Below are 21,558 nucleotides of genomic sequence, written 5' to 3'. Positions count from 1 at the left end.
GTAGGCTTGCGGTGTTCATATCATTGTGGGCTTTGCGTCCTAGCCGCTCAAATCTAGGTGGTGCCCCCTGTTCGCTTTACCGTGGCAGGCTCGAGGCGAGCCATTCGGCCCCCGGCGTTTTAGAGGCCGTTGGGGTTTGGGGTCCACTTTGCGTCCGTCAATATTTGTTTGAGTGCATATCCTGTATTTTTACAATGATAGATTCACATTTTGGATGTATGTTTTGTTGAAGATGCTACTATTGTATCTCATTGTGGAGAAAATTTTGGCTTGTTTTGGTAGTCTTGCCATTTTTGAGACCCAGTCCGGAGGAGCCCTTTCTGAGACTATGGCTAGTCATGTCTACAAACCATTTGTGAGGGTTGTTGTGTGAGGTTTTTTGAAGCCAAGCACTGGGAAGATATGATGCCCTGGGAGCTACCCAAGTGAATCCTCCACCCAACCTCCCTTTATATAGCCACCTAGCCTAGGATTCCCTTCCCACTGGCAGCTCGCAGCCCTTGGCATTGTCCTTGATCCCCACGGTTGCCCTTGGCTGACATTACTATTAAGTATGGAGCCTGATTTACCCTTGTAATTTTCTGTGGTAAAAGCGCACATTTGTAAGGCCCCCATTATGAGGAGAAGCCATCGTGCGTGAAGGAAAATCACTCACCGAAATCCAAAATTTTCACGGACAAGAATCGGTTGGCCGGTGGCCGGTAGTCGATGGCCGATGGCCTGTGGTTGGAATGTCAATGGCCGGTGGCCAGTGGCCGGAAGTCAATGGCCGGTGGTCGGTGGCCGAATTCAAAAGCAGACTTGTCTTCTCAAGGGCGGCCACACATGGGCAGATTGGAGGGTCCGATTTGGACTTATTCGCACAAGGGCGGCTACACATGGCTGTCTCTCATAAGAGAGGGCAGCCCTTTTGGCCTATAAAAGGAGGCCATTTCTACACACATTTCATAGTGTGAAATTGATGCAACAAGGTGAGTGTGAGGTGGTGAGAGTGAAGCAAGGCGGGAGCTCCATTAAGGGTCTAATCCCTTTGCAAACTACTTCTTGTTTTGAAGTACTAAATCCATTGAGTGGCTGCTTTCCCGTGGACGTAGCCCACATTGGGTGAACCACGTATATCGTGTGTACTCTCTCTCTCTCTCTCTCTACTCTATAATCTCGTGTATATAAATATGTCTCTCTCAATTAAGTAATCTACTCAATTATCCATTTAGCTACGTCTTATTTCCTAACAATTACTCCCCCCTTGGAGAATTGTTTTTGTCCTCGAAAACAAAAGTGGGAAACTTATTCTTAAGAACACTAATGTTTTCCCAAGTGGCACCTTCTTCAAGTCAATCTTTCCACTCTAGTAAAGCTTGTCAACTTACATGATGATGTGTACGTAAATCATGATAGTCTAAAATGCATTTGGGTTCATGCATTTGGGTAGGAGTTTCAATGAAATCAACCAAAATCTGTCGTCCCCAAGCAAGCGTTTAGTAAACAACTTACATGAAATACCGGATGAATACAAAAATGTGCCGGCTATGAGATTTTGTAAGCTCGATCACCAAATCGCTTGAGGATCTTAAAAGGCCCATAGTATCTCGGAGATAATTTAGGTGTTGGCCCAATATTTAGACTTTTTGAATACTCTAGCAATCGCAAAAACACCTCTTCCATTTTCATGAAGATAACTTGCCAACATTTCTCATCAGCGTACTTCTTATACCAATCCTATACTTGTTGGACATTCTGTCGAGCGAGTTTCAACATATGAATATGGTCTTGGATAAAATCCTTAACCTATTGGAGTTTTTTAGTTTCCAACCCCACCGTAATTAATTGCCTAGGTTAAAAACCGTACATGAGCATGAAATGACTAAATCCAATCATGACATGCTTCGCAGTGTTATAAGAAAACTCAAGAAGAGGTAGATGCTCTTCCCAATTTGATTGTTTCTTGCTAATGTATGCTCATACCATATCCTTTAGCACTTGGTTGATTCACTTAGTCTGACCATCCATTTTCACGATGATTTGTTGTACTAAGATCGCGTTGTATAATCAATCGTTTAAACACAACCTCCAAAAACAATTGTTAAACTTGGGATCACGATCACTCACAATGTTACTTGGCAATCCATACAATTGGTATAGATTGTCTACAAATAACTTAGCTAATTCTGGAGTCTTTATTTTTGACTTGGTTGAATAACCTTGCATAGTTTAGTCAACCAATCTACGACCACGTATACCAAGTCATGACCTCGTACGGTGGTTGGTAAACCCACAATGAAATCAATAGAGATACTTTCCCATTTACCATTAGGAATCTGCAATGGATGTAAGAGCGCTCTTGCCTTCAGGAACTCTGCTTTGTTAACTTGAGATTTTTGGCAATGGAAGACATACTCTTGTACAAAACCGTGTAAACTTGGCCAATAAAACTATCATTGTATGAGAGCATAAGTCTTTTTAATGCGTGGGCGCACTGCACTTGGACTATCGTGACATTCATAAAGAATTTGGTGTCGAAATTTCTGCATACATCAGTTGTCAGTACACAAACTCTCCCCTTGTGGAGTAGGTACTTATTATCGATGGAAAAATTATTCCATCTCTATAGTTCATCACTCAAGAAAGGAGAACTGGGTGTGGATGGTTAACGATACACTATAGGCATTGGAGTGAGAAGGATATCTCATTGTCACATGGCTCCACACTTTGGAATATGCATTGTCATGATCATATTTGTCCTTCAAAGAATCCAAAAACTCACTTTGAATTTCTATGAACAGAAGAGAGTTGATCTCAGGCATACGACTAAGAGAGTTAGCCGACATTTTCTATTGTCCTTTATGATATTGGAGCTTTGTGTCATACTCTTAAAGAATCTCAGACCACCTGGGCCTTCGACCCTTCAAGTCAGTTGTTGTGTAAACCATTTTATGCTTTCATTGTCAAACATAATCTCAAACTGGGCTCCATAAAAATAATGTCGCCATGTCTTCAAGACAAACACTATTGCATAGAGTTGCGTTCGTAATAAGCAGAGTAATTCTGCTATATTGAATCAATCTTCTTTCTTTCAAATGAAATTGGACTCCCTTCTTATAGAAGGATTGTTCCAATAGCACAATTATTGGCATTCGTTTCCAAAATCAATGGCTTAAAGGATTCACAATAGCTAGAATAGGAGTTGCACAGCTAATGTATTCTTGAGAGTATTAAAACTTTGTTGTTGAGAGGTACCCCACTAAATTTTTTCCTTGCCTTGCAGCTGGTCTGTCATTGGCACAACAATATGAGCATAGGTTTTCGATAAAATCCTGCGAATCCCAAGAAAATCTATAACTCTTCCAAATTTCTTGGAGAAGGAAACTTCCAAATGGAATCCACTTTGGATTGATCGATGTGCATCCCATCAGCTGAAATAACATGCCCTAGATAGTGAATTTTCTCCTTGAGAAAATCACACTTCCACTCTTTGGCATATAGCTTGTTTGCTTGTAGCAATTCAAACACCTACCTTAGATGTTGCAAGTGCTCTTCCTCAAAGGCATAGTACACGATAATTTCATTGAGAAAAATGATAACGAACTTGTCCAAATATGGTCTCAAGACACTATCCATTAGCATCATGCAAGTTGTGGACGCAATGGTTAACGCAAAGGGCATAACCAAAAACTCATCATGTTTAAACCGTGTTTCAAATGCCGTTTTAGGTATATCATCAAGTCAAATGCATACTTGGTGATATCCCGACCACAAGTCTATCTTAGTGAAAATACGAGCATGAGTGAGCTTGTCAAACAACTCAGCCACTCATGGTAATGGGTACTTGTGCTTAATAGTTACCGCATTCAAACCATGGTATTCAATGCACATGTGCATGCTATCATCTATTTTCTTCACCAATAGGATAAGGGGAAGCCCACGGTGAAGAACTAGTTTGAATAAACCCTCTGTTGAGATAGTGATCAAGCTGACGTTCCACCTTAGCAGCCTCAGAATGGCTCATTTTGTAGGGTGGTATGCTAACCGGTTTACTGCCAACCACGCCTATGCGATGTTGCACAGATCGTGTCAGCGATAATCCTGGTGATAAATCATTAGGAAAAACATCTTGAAATTCCATTAAAAAATCTTTTAATTGACTAGCAACTTTTGCTTGTTGAGGAGAGAGACTAGTAGCCATTGCTGGGAGAGAAGAGAGAGAAGAATGCGGCCTTGAGGACTTTTAAACAAAATCAACATTTAAAATAAAATGACACAAAGAGTAACTCAAGAAAACTTGTTCTATTTCATTATCAGAAGTGAGGTTCATAAGCTCTGTTTTACATATGAGTGGCGAGGAAGGCACATCCTTCTCTCTTAACAACAACACATGTGCGCCATGGGATTCAAAGATCAGACTCTTGTGCTTGTAGCTAAGCTTAAGTGATGATCCTAAGCTATGCAACCATTCTCGACCAAGTACCACATGTGCCCTCTCCATATTCATAACTTGGATGTGGTATACCCTTGAATTTCCAATGATACAACTCTCACCTGAGTGTGCCATACTCTGGCATCATAGTCATTCATTATCGTTGCCTTGTAATGGTGGGAACTCAGACTTTGGGGAAACTTGAGCCATTTCACTAACCAATAGGTAATGAAATTGTGTGTAGCATCGTCATCTACCAAGGTACACTTGTGCCCTTTAATAGATATGTACATACACACTAGCTCATGTGGATCGAAGGTCTGCTGTCACATGGAATCTGTTATACAACATTCGTGTACCACCTTGGTGCATGTTACCTCCACATTGGAGAAATGTGAGGAAGACTCAACATGCAACAGTTTCATCGTGTGCACTGCTTTCTCACTGCCTTGGGCAACAGAGTTTCCCTTGGAACAATCCTTTTTGCCATGACCGCTTCCTACACATTGCAAAAAAAAAATCTTTTTTGTCGTCTCAATTTTTTTTTATAGAGAGAGCCCTCTAGACTAATCACGAGCCGTCCTTATACTCATGAAACGAACAAGGATAATGGATCTTCCATCTACACAGACCGCCTACAGACACGCGTTGGACAAACCACCCGACCATAGCCACCATCCGAAAGCTCCCCTGTGCTGCGGCCAGCGTCCGAGGACGTACGCGTGCACCTGTAAGACCGAGTGTCCCATACCACCCGGCCTCACCTCCTCGAGATGACCTTGTGCACTCCTAGCCTCGTGGGCTAACCACTGGCACTCTGCCGGTGGGGGTCGATAACTGTAAATGAGGCCTTGGCCTCCCTTTTATAATAATGGCACATTGGATGCCCATCCTGATGGCATCTGGGCTAGATCCCTTGGTCTTCTTGGTCACCTCTGAGTTGGCTACTATAAACTTTCTTTTATTGTGCCCATATTTTGTGTGTGTATTACCATGTGTATTATCATCTGGATCATCGTGGATGTGAGCTTGCACTATCGCCTCCTCAAATGTTTTGGGATCCTCATTCATGACATGCTTCTTAATCTCTGGCATGAAACTGCAGATAAATTCATGCACTTGCTCAAAGGTATCTAACCCTTCCAACTTGAGGATAACATCCTGATAATGCAAGATATATTCCAGCAATGATTTATGTTGTTGCAGTTAGAGAGAGAGAGAGAGAGAGAGAGAGAGAGAGAGAGAGAGAGATTGTATTATCAACCATGGAGGTCAGATATGACCCATGGGACCAAGAAAAAAACATTACAATGGTTCCGACTAAGCAGAAGATGATGATGACGATACATATCAGTTAAGGACTGAGGGTCCATTGGGAGGGTAGAAAGAAAGGGAAATGTGGAAAACAAAAAACCTAGGGAGGGTTAGAGTTAATTTAGGGTTTTAAAAATCTTGGATGATGGATTTACCACCTCAGTAAACTACCCATTTACCTTGTTTGTGGGCTTAATCATGTACCTTCTTGAGCTCACTTGTTTTGGCTTTGAGTTGGTTTGTGGTAAATTCTTTGGTGATCCAAAACGTTGTTCCCTTGAGGAGACGGGATTGGAGAAATAGCTATCTCCGTTCTTCTTTGTCCTTGAAGGTGAGAATACAATGCTCGGGTGGCACATGCTTGCCTTTGTCATTGATCTAGGAAATCGTTTCAAGCTCAATGTTGACAGGTTGAAGAATGTTATTGATTTTGGTGATTGCCTCTTCAAGAGTGTTCTTTCTTGTGCACCAAGGTGTGTGAAGTCCTCCAATCGTGACCTTAAGGCCAAGGGATTCTTGTAGTTTGCATTCTTGTAAAACTGCTTGTATCTTGGTGTCGATCTTCTCATGTGTCGCTTCATGGGTTTCCTTCACTGCTTTGGCGATTTTGGTAAGAGACGCTTCAACACCTTGGGCTTTTGCGAGTAGGGCTTGGCTCTCTATCTTCGTCTCCTCTAGCTTAAGCAAGCGTTGTTTCAGTCGCTCATTCTCTCCAATAGGTTCCTCAATCTAAGCTTCAAGAGCAATAATCATTGCGTTGTGATGAGTGGTGGGATCCTTCTTAGGAGCAGTTGCCACCGCAAGAAAACTCTTGCGTGTGTTGGCCATTGGTGTGCAAAAGGAGATCATTGGATCTTCGGGTCTCCTCGATCCTATTGTGTGAGTAGGCCCGACTATGGGAACCAAGCTCAAACTTGGTTGATGGTGCTTTTATCTACCGTGTTATGTGAGCAGGCCCGACTATGGGAACCAAGCTCAAGCTTAAAGAAAATGAGCAGAGGGATGATGAAACGGTAGCTTAAAGAGAATGAATCTTGAATCTTGAAGGCTCTGTCACTAGCCAAAATGAGAGCTCTGCAGCTCGCAGAAACGCTGAAAATGAGTGCAAAGAGGGTTGAGTCCTTCAGACATATGAGAGAGGAAGAAGCACACAGGCTTGTCAGGTCTGTCAGGAGGGATTGCACCACTCGCCAAAAAAATGGGGCTATACAACTCGTTTTGTTCTGGGCTGTGGCGTTGGTGATGGGCCAGTTCTACTTGCGGTGGCAGGACATGGATGAGCTGAGGGATGCAGACGCACCCCCCGAGGGCTGCCCCTCGCCCTAGGGGAATGCTAGCAAGCAGTTGCTGTTAGGGTTCACGACTCAGGCGGTTTGCTTCTAGAGAGAGAGAGAGAGAGAGAGAGAGAGAGAGAGAGAGAGAGAGAGAGAGAGAGAGAGAGAGAGAGAGAGAGAGAGAGAGAGAGAGAGAGATAACAACTACCGGTGGTCGAACAAAGGTGATGGAGATTTTCAATTAGCTGGTGAAAGAATGAAGATAAGACCCATATCTTAAGTGTAGGTGAGCTAATATACTAGAATTGAAAGGAGGGGGCATTGACTCCATTGACTCTAGCCTCCTCAAAAGAGATCAAGAGTGCCGCTCACCAATATCAAGAGTCCATGTTTAAAGAGTAGTTACTCTTAATATATTTCATATTCAAAAGCGATCAAGAGTATTGATAGGAGTGGTCAACCACGCCATTGACTTTGGCCTTCTCAAAAGCGATCAAGACTGCCACTCACCAATATCAAGAGTCCATGTTTAAAGAGTGTAGTTACTCTTAATATATTTCATATTCAAAGAAATATATTATAGAAGGTAATATACTGCAAGCAATCATTTTCATCAGCTTTCAATGCTGCCTATGCAAATGGTAGCTTAGATTCCATAATTTCTGCTTATGATCAAGCAAAAATATCACATGGCCAAGGAAAATAAAAAACAATAATTTTCTCAAAGAAAACACTGTTCGGGTATAGGCGCCTGTGCCTTGCCCAGCCGCCTAGAGTCTGGGCGCCCACTGACTTGTATACCTTACATAGAATAAGTGTATAGGGGGCTGCCCACTCATTGAGTCTCCCCACCCATATCTATGTGTCGTGTGTCTCCTTCTCTCTCTCACTCTCCGTCTGTGGTGCTTCCCGATCCCCTTCAATTGGTATTAGAGCGACAGGTGTGAGAGCATAGATGGACTGCTTCGCAATGAACTCATGGGCTATGGCGGAGAGGTCACAGATATGAGCAAAGAAATAGAGGAGGCTTGTGGACAGCCATACAAAGGCTTGCAGGAGAGCTCTCAGGAGCTTCCTAGTGCTCACAGATCATTCCACAGTTCCTCTACAGATCAGCCCATTGTGTATAGCATTTTCCCTCTTCTCGGCAAGCTTTGCAACGGCTACATCGGCAACAGATTGAGCTTGGAGCTTCCATAGACATGGAAGCATTGTGAGATTGATGCATTCAGCTCACGCATCGAGGTGGGAAGTGAGTTTGAGCCTTTCTATTAGCTCAAAGAAGCACAGAAGAAAGTCGTTCAATTTTTGACAGTTTGACAGCAGTCTACTGTTTTGCCCATAACTTGAGCTACAAAGCTCCGATTCGAAAAAAAATTGGTTCAAAATGGAGTTGGCTTCAAGCTCTACGACTTTGTAGAATGAATTGTTTTCTAATTTGAAGTGCAGGTGGGTCGGAAATTAAAAACATAGAGACTGTTTTTCAGGACAGTTTTGGGCTCTGTTGTTTTCTTTGCTGCAGACAACTTACCCGTGCACACTACAGGTAGCAGGCACATATGAGGTGTTACAAGATCGGGTTTGACTCCCAGGTACAGGTTGAGTCTAGTACTCCCATACGTGTTGTCAGTTTTGCAGTTGAGTGGTTCTTCTGCAGTGTTGTGGCTTGCATACATGGTCTTTGAGCAGGTAATGCTCTATGTATGCTTATGTGGTGAGCAGTAGATCTTGTGAGCAAGTGCAGAGGTTGGTTGTGGATGATATGTATGGTCATATGTGGTACTCTTTGTGAGAATTTGCTGGACACAGGTTTGTAGAGCTTATGCATGTATGTTGAGTGTAGTTTGATGCGCATTGATTGCTCATTGTATTGAGCTTGCAGGACAATGGTTATTTTGTGTGTTGATAGCCATTGTGCGTCGAAACTCTGGCGAAATTTTCCCAGGAGTTTTATGCGCATCATTTATGCGATCTAGGTAGAGATTGCGGGTTGCACTCAGCATTTGCGTGAGGTGTTCTCTGCAGGTGGGAGATTTGTGTGTGTGTATGCATCGATACCGCACAATGTGGGCTTGGTGATTAGCTCAGAGTTTGACATGCATACAATTATCTTGGCACATTCACAGGAGTGAATATTGTGATATATGCTTGTGTGGCTACGAGCTAGGTAGCCGGATTCAAGTCATATTGACTTGTGATTTTGTGCAAGGTTTTGCACGGTTATTGGTGCAATTTTGCATCAGGTTTTGAGCCATATTTGCAGACTTTTGTTGATGCGATTCGAGCCAGTTTAGGGATGATTTGGTTGACATTTGCTACTCATTGTTGGTTGCTCTTTTGCGAGCATTATGGATGATTTTTCATTTGACTTCCAACGTTATGGTCTGACACAGTTTGATGGTGTAGATTTTGTTGCTTGGAAGGAGCATATGCTTGTTGCATTGGTGGATTTGGGGCAGGATAAACCCTTGCGTGGTTTATCGGCCAAGCCCAAGTCTATGCGTGATGATGATTGGCAGGATCTTGATGAGTTAGCCATGTCTACGATTTGTTTGCATCTGGTTGAGTCTGTTTACTGGCATGTCTCGAGGGAGACTACAACTCATGCTTTATGGCAGAGTTTACATGCTATGTACGCAACATCCATGTCTACTGGGGAGTCTAGTCCCACTTCTATGTCCATGGGAGAGATTGGTCCCACACGCAAGTCTCGACGGCATAGAGACTTGACATGTTGGCATTGTGGACATAGAGGGCATCTTAGGCGTCGATGTTTCAGGCATTTGAGACAACGGAGGCGATAGATGCGTGATACAGATTTGGGCATGATAGATGCTAGTGAGATCAATACGGTGGTTACTGAGTATGCTTGTGACGGCGATGTCACATTTACATCTAGTTTGTCTTTATACTATCTTATGTCTACGGATTGCATATCGGATTGCACATTGTCTTCACATTGGTTACTAGATTCAGATGCTACTTTCCATGTCACGTCGCATCGTGAGTGGTTTAGCACGTTTTCTAGTGGGAGACTTGGTTGTGTGCACATGGCTGATGGTGTTGTGTATGACATTGAGGGTGTAGGAGATGTATGTTTGTCCTTGCCCAGTGGTATGAGATTTACCCTGCATCATGTGCGTTATGTGCCAGATCTGAGACGGGATTTGATCTCAGTCAGACAGTTATGGGATAGTGGATGTCGGGTATCGCTGCTTAAGCGATCTTTTGAGTTTCATTTGGGTTCGCTAGTGATTGCGAGAGGTGCTAGAGTTGGCACATGATACCCATTGCACATAGTATTGGTGCGAGATGGTCGAGTCTCAATCTTGTTACAGCCATGCAGAGAGCGAGAGACCTGGACAGTCTCTTTTGCTCATGGGTTGCAGGGTGCTTTGCATGGAGTGCAGAGTAGCGAGCTTGTTGTGCACACAGCTGGGGCACGACTTGAGCATTACACAGAGAGGTGACAGAGTCAGACATGCATGCTTTGCCAGTGACTGAGAAAAGCAGAGAGTCAGCTGTGCGAGATACTTCTATGCAGGATAGACAGGTAGAGCGGTCTTGCTCTAGTGAGTCACGACATGAGGAAGTTGTGCAAGAGTCTATGCATAAGGAGTTAGAGCATGAGAGCTCTAGTGAGTCACAGCAGATTGAGTGGTCATGTTTGCAGTGGATGATTGCAGAGGAGGTTGAGATTTCAACGATTATGCAGTCATTCCTTTCTATGCTCGACAGTGAGCATGGGGATATACTTGTGCAAGATATGTCTTCCAGCAGACACCTAGAGCAGCTGGTTTGCTCTGAGGTTGCACGACAGGTTGATATGTCTTTTGCGGACAATCAGAGATGCATGTATCTGACACGCCTTGTCAGTCAGAGATGTCTATTGCCAGGGATATGTATGTTGATGCATGCTCCATAGAGCTAGCAGGGCCCGCTAGCATTGCATCGGCATTCGGTGGTCTCATGTATGAGATGCTAATCTTGAGACCGGATATTGCAGCTGCAGTGGGAGCATTTGCAGTTGGGGTTGTCAGTCGTTTGTTGACTGATGATGGCATAGTGCACGAGGGAGATATGCAGGTATTGCGTACATACTTGCAGTACGTGTGTGATACGTCTAGTGGTGTATGGACTTACACGGGAGCAGGACAGCTGGATGCACACGATCTCACAGCCAGCCAGTAGGCATCGATTGCGAGCGGTTTTCTCTCGCCTTTTGTAGTCTTTAGACTAGGTTCCCTTGCTTAAAGGCACAATCTCCTTTAAGTGGGAGGTTGTTGGGGTATAGGCGCTTGCTGTGCCTTGCCCGGCCACCCAAAGTCTGGGCGCCCACTGACTTGTATACCTTATACATAGCATAATTGTATAGGGGGCTTCTCACTCATTGAGTCTCCCCACCCATATCTGTGTGTCGTGTGTCTCCTTCTCTCTCTCACTCTCCGTCTATGGTGCTCCCCGATCCCCTTCAAACACTTTACATTCTTTTGATCTATATGATCACAAAATTCTTCACGGAAATGGAAACTATACAACTGCAAAAAACATGCTAGCAACTGCATGGCATCACTAGTATAATGCAGAGATAGTGTAGCCGAATGCAATCGAGCATTTAATAAAAATACCACATTATCTTTAGAGTTAAATTCTCCTAGACAAGGTTTTGGATTCTCAAAATATTATAGATGTAAGGCTATGGTTATGCCATGGTTTTTTTTTCTTGGATAATTATGCACTACTAAGCCTTCCCCCATTAGTGGTGGGCAAAGAAAGTCCTTTGCATGTTCATGTGGGACATTGCTAGTGGCAATGACTTGTAGCTAGATGTTTTCTATGAGTGGGGATGGATATTGATGACTAAGAACTAGAGATATATACCAAGTATGGCTATGAAGTACCAATAAATCTAGGAATATCTCTAGTAGTGTCAGAGGTTGTGATGTCCATGAGCCTGAGAAGAGCTTTTCAGTATTGTGTTGCATCATCAAGGTCCGTACATGCCTATTAATTTTTACACAATAACACCATATAATGTTAGTTGCTAGTAGAAAAGGTCACATCCAGATTCAATGTGTGGGTGGTTTCAACTACTTTAAGACATACTCCACTGAGAAAATCTTATTTCTATGGTGATTAATGTGTGTTTGAGTGTCTGTGTGTGTGTAACTATTTTAACTTATATAATAAGACATATGAACTTTTACATTTAAAAGACAACTCACTTTAGAGAAAAGGAAATAATTAGTACAAAAACAACTCAATCTTATAATTATGTTTGTACATGGCATATGAGAATGAAGCCTCATTCTAGTATACAATGATAGTGACCCAATAAAGAAGTACTTCCCAAGTCATAGGAGCAAGTATAATCTCGGACAGACAATAGCTTTAAGCCAAAAAAAAAATCCAAGAAAGGATAGAGTCCTCACTTGCATCCATCCGAAACAAAACAACAGATACGTTATCCTTGAATGTGTATTACACATGTCAACGGACTATATCAGTTGTTATCCATGTTTAACTTACAACTTTTTTAACTTAAAACCACTGTCCAAAGAGTTCATGTCTTCCAACTCTTTAGTTTTTATTGTTTTGTAAAAAAGTTTATTATCTTAATGATTGGAAGTAATTATATGTATGGTTTTGTTATAGCCCTAATTTTGATAAGTCCTTAAATAGATATTTAACATATATATCATTCTGATCAGAAGGCCATCACCCCTTTTGATCCAAATTTTTTAATCCTCATGTTAGCCCATAGATCAGTTTTTCAAAAATTAATTTTCCATAATGTCAGGCTCTAACTCCTCTTTTCACAAGTACCATAAAGCCATAAAGTAACCTAATCAACAGCTTGAGATATGTCATCAAGCAAAACCAAATCTCACAGGACCAAGTGGGCATACAGTATCCAACATACCTCACTCTGTATTAGTAAGTGTCATGATAAATTAGAAGAAAACCTACTAAATCCATTCAACCTAGCCTTAATCCAATTAAAACTTATCACACACTGGTAAACAACATTAAAAATGGAATCATTTAATACGTTGGTAGCCTGGTATAAACCTGATACCAAATGGAATCAGAGGTTACCCCAAAGTATGCAAACCACAGTCCCCACAACGGGGTTCAAGTAATAATCACCGATTGTTGCGGACCTGCTTAATACACCATTACCTTTCTAGCGAGTGTCAAGGGTAAATCATACTACCCATCCTACTTTTCTTTATTAAAAAAACTTTAGGCTGCATAATGTCAAGACATATTCCTACCACTCACGGCAGTAACAAGTACCCAATACTCCCATTTTGGCCATCAGAATGTGGCATTATCTAGCCCCAAGACTTTGTTTATGCAGGGGTTTCCAGAACCCAAACATAGTGTATTAAGGCTATACATAAATCCACAAGTGCTTTGTTTGAGACATAACCCACTATCTGTAAAACCAACTACCTAACACGATAAAAAGCCAAGGAAGAATAGACAATAAAAATCAGTGTGATCAGTACGGGCTGGTTACATGTACAAAAAATCACCAATCCCCTCAATACCTATCTCCAATTTTCTCAGAAAAATGGGCTATGCAAACCATGGTGTATTAACATCCATCTTCAAAAACTAGACAATGCACACTATGCAGTCGTGGTAGGATATCCACCCATTTTTTGTAAAACCCAGGTGAAGCCAAGTGGTAGCTTGCTTTTAAAAAAAATTAAACCAATAATGTAATGTAACATTTATACAACAGAAAACAAACTAAACTAGTCACAGTATCAGGATGCTTTCTCTCATCCATTATGTAAACCATCTTAACTGTATGTCATCAAGGTATCATTAACAAGGAGAACACCAAGCTGAGAAGGTAGTTCAACTAGCTCCATGACTGCATAGTGTCAAAGCTCTCGCACCTAACTTTGAAAAACACACGCAAAGAGAAATATATCCACAGACTTAGTGAGGGGCCAAAGCACCCTCACCTTTTATAGTTTATCTAGCTTGCTCAAGGAAAAATGATGCCCCCAGATCAAAGTACTCAACGGCTATAGGTTCCCAAGCTGCCGCTGCAGACGCCCTTGCTCTTGCATGTTGGGGGTTGAGAGGGAGAGAGTGTGTGTAAGAATTAGCACTAGGCTGCGGTGAGCTATAGTATAGGCAAGGGGGGCAGAGAGAGCACAAGATGTGAAGGGTAGGGTAGATATCAGAGAAATGAATGCCACGATCTATACATATTACCTTAGGGATAGGTACCCATGAGAATAAAAGGAGGAGGGTTGCCCCCCATTGTTTTTTTTTAATAAAGCCGACTCATATGATGGTTTAGGTAAACCTAGGTGTTTTGATCAAGGTACAAAGGTAACCTTGTGTAAAATTCAGTTATATTTATATAGTTTAACTATTGGATAAATAAGTACTCGTGTGTGTGTGTGTGTGTGTGTGTGTGTGTGTGAGTGAGAGAGAGAGAGAGAGAGAGAGAGAGGGGGAGGAGGAGGGAGAGGGAGAGAGATATATACATGCAATGTTCACACCTATAAGAAAATTTGGTTTTCCTTGCATACGTGCAGATGCCTCTAGATGTATAGAAATATTGGGAGAAAATATTAGAGTGTTTGCTAAATTTGTGAAACCTGTATTGTCAAAATGTACCAAGAGTTGACAATGCTATGTATGCTATCCTCTTTCACTAGCTTGTTTTGCTCGATTTTTTATTTGCTCGATAAATCTTGCTCGTTCTTTGGAATTCCTCATATGAATTGATCATCATAAATTTTGAAAAAAATTCATTTAAGCATTGATGTCTATTATAATATGTTAAAATATGTATTCTCTAGGGAAACTCTCAAATCACTCCTATATTGGAAAGCCCTAAAAAACATATACAAGGAAATTCACGAGAAGAAGTTGTTGCTCAAGTAAATGCAACCACCCTTTTTAACAGAGAGGGTAATGGTATTGATAAGGATGCAATAGTATGGATTGAAGCTATGTATGATTACTTCTCTGGTACCAAGACCACATCTACAAACCAAGAAATTCTAAGAATGTTTCGCCTCTTGGTAGAAGCCAAATTGTGGTGGAAACGCCACTGCATTGACAAGGGAGTATTAGAAAACTCCAAGAGTTGGAGGGAGATTAAACAAGTAGTGAAGGAGAGATGCTTACCTCATTCCCATGAGAGGATGAGGACGAATGAATTTTTTTATCCTCAAAAAATACTCCTTACCCTTGAAAAAATACTACTCAAAGTTTATATGGCTTAGACAATACACACCGCTTGTGACCATAGAGTGGCAAGTAGCTTGCTTATGTCAAGGCTTAAGGGAACCAATTAGATAATTATTAGAAGCCATGAAACCCACCAGTGTACAAGATTATTTACTACAAGCTAAGCCCTTAATGAAGAAGCAAGGGATCAAATAGAGAGTTGAACAAATTCATAGCCTTAATGGTACTAGAGAAGGTCAAGAAAACTCCACAAGGATAGACACCCACAAAGAGATTATGTCGCTAATGCCCAAAATCCTCCGCACGTTTGATGCTTTAAATGTGAAAATTTGGGACACTACCATCTAACTAAAAGAGTAGTGATGGCAACTGAGGGAGACCAAAGACACCACCCTATTGGATGTAATGGTGAAAAAAATGGTGGGAAAGAGATAGGGTGAGGATGATTAGACAAGGCCTTTGGAAGAGGTCAAGGTAGGAATATCCATGCACATGTAGCGGTAGGAGATTCTACTCTTGGTGAAGAAGAAGAAGAGAGGAACCATTTATCATCTATTCACATCCCTAGAGCACAAAGACAATATGTTATTATTCAAACACTATCCACCCTTGAAGCTAAATGTTTTAATCTCCTTATTAACTGTTGTAGTACTCAATCCTTTCTATCCCCTAAATTCTTGCAAAAGTTCACAGTTGAACTTAATGAAAAATAAGCTAGACCTATGAAAGTAGAATTAGTTAATGAGAAAACTATGGTATCTTGGTATTCTATGGGAACCCTCAATTTTGAACTAAGGGGGAAAAATTCGACGAAAGGAATTTTGTATGTTTGGAAAAGTGATTTTTCCCCAATGCTGATACCATATCCAAAGATCTCCCTCTAAAAAAAAACTCTCTCTCTCTCTCTCTCTCTCTCTATTTGGCTTGGGATCACATATGGCATATGTCTCTCTCCTTCTCTCTCCCCCCTCCAAGTGTCACCTTTCCCCTTTTCCCCTTGGAGCCATATAGGAATCCACTAAGATTCGCTTTAATGAGCACCTCCAAAAAGATTGGCACGGCCTAGTCGTGACGTTCAAAAGGTTTAGAATTTTGCCTTTTGTTTCGTGTTCCTAATCCAAAACTAGATGCCTTCACAAAGGTTGTCTTCTAGACTCACAATAATTCAAGAAAAGATTCCGGAAAAGGTAGTCAAAATCTCAAGCAAAGGCATATTCTCCTTTTATCAATGAAACTTTATGAAAAGGAACCACAATTTTTATGTCGGGTTCACACGATGCAACAAAAGAAGAAAGGGGTTGCTTCTTCTTTCTCTTGCAAAGGTAGAGATGGTCATTGTTTGTTGTAGATGAGCTTTGTTGTGGCCTTTTTTGTTAGAGTTAGATTAGCAGAGGCAAAGTTTGACAGAAAAGACCAAAAGGATTGATGTGTGCTCCATTGTGTGAAACCTATCTTAGTGTTTGACTGTTTGAGCCACAAACCAACCTTAAACTATGAATGGTTGAATGGTTGGGTCTCATTCTATGTTCCTATGTGGACCCAACCTTAAACTTTCCCTTGTTGTGCAAACTTTCCCTTGTTTGCTGAGTGGTCTCTTTGAGAGCCACTAAGTATGCAGATGCCTTCAAGTGGTTCACCTTTTAGTACAACCACTAGTGCTTGAATGAAATCTTTTGATTTGAGCTTTTATTCCCTACAGTAGTTAGTCATGAGCCTTATCTCTATCCTTCTATTGAAGTATAACTTTATGAAACATTTTTGCCATGGATTAAAGCATGTGAAATTTCACCAAAATAAATTAGCATGTGAAGGTCCGTGTTGGCATCCTAATAGGATAAAATATGAAAGAAGTTTCTTTTTTGTTTTGTTTGTTTTTTTTAACGAAAAAGAGAAAGAAGTATTTTTTTTAACAAAACTCACAACAGTGAGTGAAAATAGATTAAGAAATCGATCTTTTTTTTTAATACAAAACTCACAATAGTGAGTGAGAAGAGATTAAGCAAATCATAAAATTACATGAACAATCCTTTTCATCCACTTGAGTCAAGGCACCATAGCATCCACCATAGATACAAAAATATGACTTTTCGAACAGGGGAGGCAAGCCCCAACCATAAAGGAGCTCAGGCAGAAGCCATAAAAGCTAGATGAATCCGAGAAATCCTACAAGGGAGTCACCAAAGACCACACAGAACTAAAGCCGTATCAAGGGTAGGGCTCGAGTCCCCATTACCTGAAGAGAGTGCACAATTTTCCACCAAGAAGTCGACGTTGCCACCGACCACCTCCTTGTCCCTAGAAGGTCCCCCTTAACACTGATATATATTCTAAACAATGAGCCAAACGAAATTGAGAATCGTGTAGCACCACATAAAACCAACCAGGACCACCGAACGGAGACAGATCTTAAGGGTGGCCACACCCCTTTGAATGACGCTCTTGATGCCACCATCTCGGGCCGGGGGGGGGGGGGGGGGGGGGGTCACTTTACACTAGTTTGGTACCTAGACACCGAAATGTTATGTGGACATTATAGTTTGGTACCTAGACACTGAAATGTTATGTCAGTCAATTTTCCTCCTCACAAAGGAGCAAACCAAAAATACACAATTTTGAAATTTGTAGGATTTTTGAATTATTTTCTCACATATTTCACCGATTTTCTTTCCTTTACCATGCATGGTTTACAATCGGCTAGTCTCAATTTTCAACTACTTCAAGGTTAAGCTGAGGCAATCCTTTCCTGAATACTGAATCATGTTAAACTCAACCTAATGATTTTATCACTTTCTTATTGTTTTAGACAGCCAGAGTGACCCTTTCACTTGTTTTAAGTGACCCTTTGACTTGTTTTAAGTTAAAGAGTGATTCTCAAAACAACTTTGAGTGTTTTACTTATGTAGTACACCCATGGGGTAAGTCACATACTATGTAAGTTGGTAGAAATTCATTATGATTTTTCCTCTGTATTTTCTATAAAATGATCCAAAAAGGACATTGTAATGTTCACTTATGGTACCAAACTAGTGTTAATAATAACACGACGTGAGTGCGACAGAAGGGTTTCTTAAATTTCATATTTTGTCACATTTTTACATGCAAAAGGGTACTGTAAAATGGAATTGGAAAAAAAATTTACAGATTGAATAGGAAAAGGGTGTATTTTATTTTTCAAAAATTCACAGATAAGGAGTTTTAAAAATAGTCCTTGAACGTGTGTGATACACATTTTATACATAGTGATACCCTTGAGGCCACCATGTAGGCTCACCCCTACCACAAGCAGACCTGCACCTAGAAGCCCTCAAAGAATTATGCCACCATTTCCCTCATTGAGAAGAGAGGGGAAGGGTGATCGGCCCAAGTTCTAAAAATTGGGTGTAGGTGAGAAAGCATGGTGCAAATGAGGAAGGCACAGTCAGACACACCTTCACATAGTAAACCCCTATTCTTCTGATAGATCCAGCTCCTCATCACCACCACCAGCACGTTGCTACCATTTGCCCAATTGGAATTCAAATACTGTATGCATGGTAACAATCAATATATTTGAAGACCTGGAAGTTGGTAGAACAGATATCGTGAAAAAGAAGAAAAGAAAAGTTTTGTCGCACAAGGAGATGCAGTGCGATCAACTTTTTGTATTGTATAAGGATCATCTGAGCAGTTTATAAAGAACAATTTTGTTTACAGATGGCAGGCTGAGAAATTTAAGAGTGTCTACATATCTTTTTGGAAGATGTGGTAGTGTTAGTTGTGGATTTTGCTAAAAATTACACATTCAAAGAGAAAAATGAGATTCAATCCATGCATTGGTTTTCTAGCCACATCACAATATTTGACTAAATCATATATGTGTAAATTGCAAATGTCCAAAAATACTATCATTTCTATATGTCTAATGATAAAATCCATGATACTCTTTTTGTCTAATATTGCTTTATGCTCCATTATGGTTGGTTGAAAGAGCTAGGCATATTTCTCAAAGAACATTGGGTGTGGTCAGACAGTACAACCTCACAGTTCAAAGCAAAGAGACCTTTCTATTTCATTGCTTAATATGGAACTCTAACAAGTTTGAAAATGACACATCACTTTTTAGGTTCAGGTCATGGGAAGGGCGAACATGATGGTGTAGGTGTTGTGATTAAAAGGCATCTCACTTAGGAGCAGCTAAAGCTAGACTATCAAAAATTATAATGCGCAGCAGACATGGTGCCATTTTGTAGAGAAACCATGTCCAATGGGGCTATGGACAATTATTCTTCTTAAGTACGACCAATTACTTGAGTGTTCTGGGAGGTGAAGGAAGGTGAAGTGGATAGTATCCAACGTTGGAATTGTAAACCTATGCCTAATGCATGTGGGTTAACTTGTGTCAATGGGTACTCAACTCTCAGGTGTAGGCAATTATCATGCTTTTGTAATGCTTGTCTGCAAGAGAGCTAGAGGAGGTGTTCTAAGAAAGCACATGTTCTTGCATGGAATTATGTCAACCTTGAACCTATAGATGATGTCTAAGATGTTGATGATATTGAAGAGTTTGCATATGAAGGACACTTTATGCATTGAGTGATGCAGTTTGTGTTGGTGACAATTTTGATGTTATAGCTCATCATGACAATGTGGAGCCAGTGGATTTCTATGTCTTGAAATGCATAGCAAAAAAGAGTTAGACTAAAAGTTTGTTAAAAGATGCATGGGGGAATTTTTGCAATGCTGACTCATTTGTTGTCAAGGTATTTTGGTATGAACAAGTAGAAGGAGATCCCTATGAGTTCAATTTGTTGAGATGTAAGCCTAAAGATACCTTGCAGTCCCACCTTGTATGAGCTATTAAGTTCCCAATCCAAAAAGAGGGATGTCAAAGAAAATTTCTAATTTCCTCAAAAGTGTATGAGTCTATTTACAATAGGACCCCTTTTGATGTGTCCCCTCAACACCTTTCTTGTCCTTGAATGTAAAGTTTTTCAAATCATATTTGGTCAAGGCTTTTGCTAAGTGTGCTTGTATACTAAACCTGAGATGTTTTTTGCAAATTCTAGAGAGTAGATGCAAGTAGGAAAAGGGTAGATACCATGCATATTAGGGTCTACCAATGATATCTCGGTGGCTACCAAAGATATCTTGGTATCTACCAAAGATACCTTGGTAGCTACCAAGTATATCCTAGTAGCTACCAGTATTAACTAGCTGGCTGACTGAGAGCTACAAGGATGACAATAGTAGCTACCAGTGCTACTAGCAAGACTATTCGGCTACTATGCACAAATTGGTAGGTATTATGCAAAGAGGTAGCTACCATTGCAATAAATACTAGTGGATATCACTGTTAGACATTGGTAGTTGTTATTGCTTACTAATAGTAGAGTCAATACAAGGGTTGTTACCACATAGGTTAGTGTCTGCCAATAAATACTCTGGAAGCTACCACTCAGTACATGGACTCATGGGTATGCAGACCATGCATACAAGGGTAGCTACCATGTACAATATGCATTGCCAATGATTTCTTGGTGGCTACCAAAGATATCCAAGTAGCTACCAATATTATCCTCCTAGATGGTTGACAGAGAGCTACCAAGATGACACTAGTAGCTACCATTTCTACTAGCAAGACTATGCAGCTACTATGCACACATGAGTAGCCACTATGTATGGTATCTACCAATGAAATAAATACTAGTGGATGATACTATTAGACATTGGTAGTTGGTTTTGCTTTCTAATAGTAGAAACAATACCAAGGCCGCTACAGATCGATTGGTGGCACTTACCAATAAATACTCTAGAAGCTCCCACTCTATACATGGACTCACAAATTTCAATGTATATAAACCTCGTACACATAAATACTTTGGAAGCATTGGTGGTACTCTATTCATAGACTTTCAATGTATGTAGACCTCAGACCCATAAATAGTCTAAAGGTCAAATCGTGATAGCTTGTCATACACACATCACTACAATGCTTACAAACCTTGCACAACAAGTTGACTGTGCAAAAAAATAGAGGCAAGAGACTTATCATTTGAGATAAGTGAAAGCAAGGGGTTTTTATTGACTCCTTCAAAAAAGAATTAGGAAATGTGTTTCTCGCTTTTGAAAATAGGAGGAAACACCCATACCCTTTCCTAGTATTACAAAAACCTTGTGCAGTAAGTCGACTGTGTGCAACAAAAAAAAGATGCATGAGACTTATCATTTGACACAAGTAAAAGTAGGCGTTTTTATTGACTCATTGAAAAAATCAGTAGAAAACGTAGAAAACAACAATTTCCCACTTCCAAAAATAGAAGGAAACGCCCGTACCCTTCTTGGTATTGC

The 21,558-nt window shown here is 40.8% G+C and overlaps 1 long non-coding RNA gene across 2 annotated transcripts; it reads right to left on the bottom strand.

Annotated features, from left to right (window-relative positions):
* Positions 1-11,508: 11,508 nt before the first annotated feature.
* LOC147423780 (uncharacterized) lies at positions 11,509-16,147 on the bottom strand. Of its 2 annotated transcripts, XR_015186571.1 has the most exons (3): positions 15,169-16,115; positions 13,986-15,091; positions 11,509-12,006 (listed from the first exon to the last, which is right to left on the bottom strand). It is a non-coding gene; the product is annotated as an uncharacterized LOC147423780 (long non-coding RNA). The 2 variants fall into 2 exon arrangements; XR_015186570.1 differs by lacking the exon at positions 11,509-12,006 and having other exon boundaries at positions 14,830-15,091; positions 15,169-16,147.
* Positions 16,148-21,558: the final 5,411 nt, after the last annotated feature.

Source organism: Adiantum capillus-veneris, chromosome 26, assembly GCF_014529385.1.
Source record: "Adiantum capillus-veneris isolate H3 chromosome 26, ASM1452938v2, whole genome shotgun sequence".
Taxonomy (NCBI): domain Eukaryota; kingdom Viridiplantae; phylum Streptophyta; class Polypodiopsida; order Polypodiales; family Pteridaceae; genus Adiantum; species Adiantum capillus-veneris.
Note: the sequence above shows the minus strand (reverse complement) of the source record. Positions and strands in the feature narration are given on the sequence as shown.